This window comes from Ursus maritimus, unplaced genomic scaffold (assembly GCF_017311325.1).
Source record: "Ursus maritimus isolate PB19 unplaced genomic scaffold, ASM1731132v1 scaffold_14, whole genome shotgun sequence".
NCBI lineage: Eukaryota > Metazoa > Chordata > Mammalia > Carnivora > Ursidae > Ursus > Ursus maritimus.
Genome location: NW_024423786.1, coordinates 56,751,886 through 56,754,120, shown reverse-complemented (window position 1 = coordinate 56,754,120; position 2,235 = coordinate 56,751,886).

Here is a 2,235-nt window from a genome sequence, read left to right as displayed (position 1 = left end):
GGTGACGAAGGAGCCACTTTATAGGCATCTGAAGCTGTCCTGGGGTCAGAGCTAAGGGGCCAGAGAGTCTCAGGGAGGGAGTATGGAGGCTGGGAGTGATCCCAGTTGGCTCCTGGCCAGTGCAAAGGCCCTGAGGTCCAGGGCCACCCTCAGCCAAGTTGCTGGGTCCTCACGCCCAGGCCACACAGTGAGCTGACTTGGTGGACCCTGCGCACCTGCTCCCCCATTAAGGGCCCCCTTGTCCAGACCATGGGGAAGGTGGGCAGGAGTGGCCACGCATGTAGCTGCAGCAAAGAGAGTGCTGGGGGAAGCAGGGAGGTGGGCACCCCCCCCCACGCTCTCCTGCCCAGATCTACATCTCCCCCAACCCTGCCAACAAACCTCGCCAAACCTCACTGACAATAGAATCCATCACAGCAGAAATATCCTGGGGCCTGCAGCTTAATCACCCCCAATTTGCATTTTTGCATATTAATGACGGCAGAGCTGCTAATTTTGCCGCATTATTTAAAGGTGCAGAGACTCTGGAGCTGTAGAGGGAGTGAGGACGGGCCTTCCTCAGGGGGTGGGGGGTGGTGGTGGGGGTTTCTGGGTACAGGATCCCCGCCCCTCAGGAGTCCCCTGCTCTTGCCACCGGGGTGTCAACCCTGCCATCAGCCAGGGGGACAGGATCCTGAAATTTTCTGCAGGTGGCTCGGTCCTCAGCTTCCCACGCTGCCAAAGTTTAGATTCAGAATCTGTCTTAAACTTCTGAACTCTGTCCTAGACCCTGACTTGTGCTGCAGGGCCAGACCCCCAGGGCCGCCCTGCAGCCCCAGCTGTGAGCGGCACCCCACCTCTGGCACCCCGGGGCTCTCAGCGCGGCCCCAGGAGGCCTTTCAGCTCCCACTGAGTCCCCGGCCGTGTTCCAGCCTTACGCGTGCTGTTCCCTCGCCTGCCTTTTCCCAGGACACTACCTCTCCAGAAAGGCCCTCGTGCCACCCTGCACCACGCATGCATCCAATCCAGTCACCTCCACGTCCCCATCGCGAAGCTGGGAAACTGACCGGGCAGGGCCCCGGGGCCACGCACGGCGCTCCCAGGGGCCGCGAGGGCGCTGGGCCGCGGAGGGGCTCCGGCGCGGGTCTCAGGCCCGAGGTGCGCACTTGGGCTCATGCTGCCACCTAGCGGCGCCCCTGGGTGAGGCCGCGGTCTTGGAGCCCCGGCTCACGGAGCCCACCCTGCACCAGGGGACCCCTGGGAAGCCCCTGGGTGGGGGGATACGGAACGAGCTTGACTCCCCCGGACCCGGGCGCGCGGGCAGCCACAGGCGGGACGGAGGGGCTTCGACCGGGAGAAAGGAAATGGCAACCCCGTCCTCACCCGGTCCTCACCCTTGCGGGCGGTTCTCGCCCTAACCCGAGCCTTCGGCGTCCGCGCGGAGCCGGGCCTGAAGCGCCGCGGAGCCCGCGCCGCGGCCTGAGTCCACCAGGGGGCGCCCGCCGCCCGCGGCTGCGATCGGCGCACGCGCGTGCCCGGGCTCCGCGGGAGGGACCGAGAACGCGCGTGTGCCCCTGCCGGCTCGGGCACGTGCGCGCGCCCGGGCACGCGCGTCCTGGCGTGGCCGTGCACGTGCGTGCGCCTTTGCGTGTCCGCACATGTGAGGCCTGTTTATGTTTGTTCACCTGCCCTCGGGCATAGTCTCAGGCGCGCGTTTCCATGTGCGGCCCCGCGCATTCACGCATGCGCGTGTCCCGGTCAACATGTGTGTCCGCACGTTCTGGTATTTTATGCATGTTCACGTGTGTGTGTCCCAGCTCGGCGTCCCTGCTGGTGAGCGCTGGCCCGCATCTGATCCTCTCCCCCACCTTTCTTTCCTTTGTTGACCGGATCCTGTCCTCCCGTGAGGAGGTGCGCTCTCTGAGGGCACCCCTGATGTCTGCACCCAGTGGGCACCCAGTAAACAGCTCAGAGCTGGACTGGCTGAATGACGAGCCCAGAGGCACGACTGCGGGAAGTCCAGCCAAAGAGAGCCAGTGGGGAACAGAGTTGCCACTGTGCGTGGGCCTGCTGAACAGGAAACACGTCCTCCCTAATACCCCACCCATGCACTTCTCCACTCCTAGGGCATATAAGGGGCTGCCTCCCTCCTTACCATTCCTGCTCTACCCCCACGAACTCCTCTTCATCCTGCAGAGTCCAGTGCTACTGGACCCTCTTCCAGGACACTTGCCCTGTCCCGCCCCCCCCCCCCCC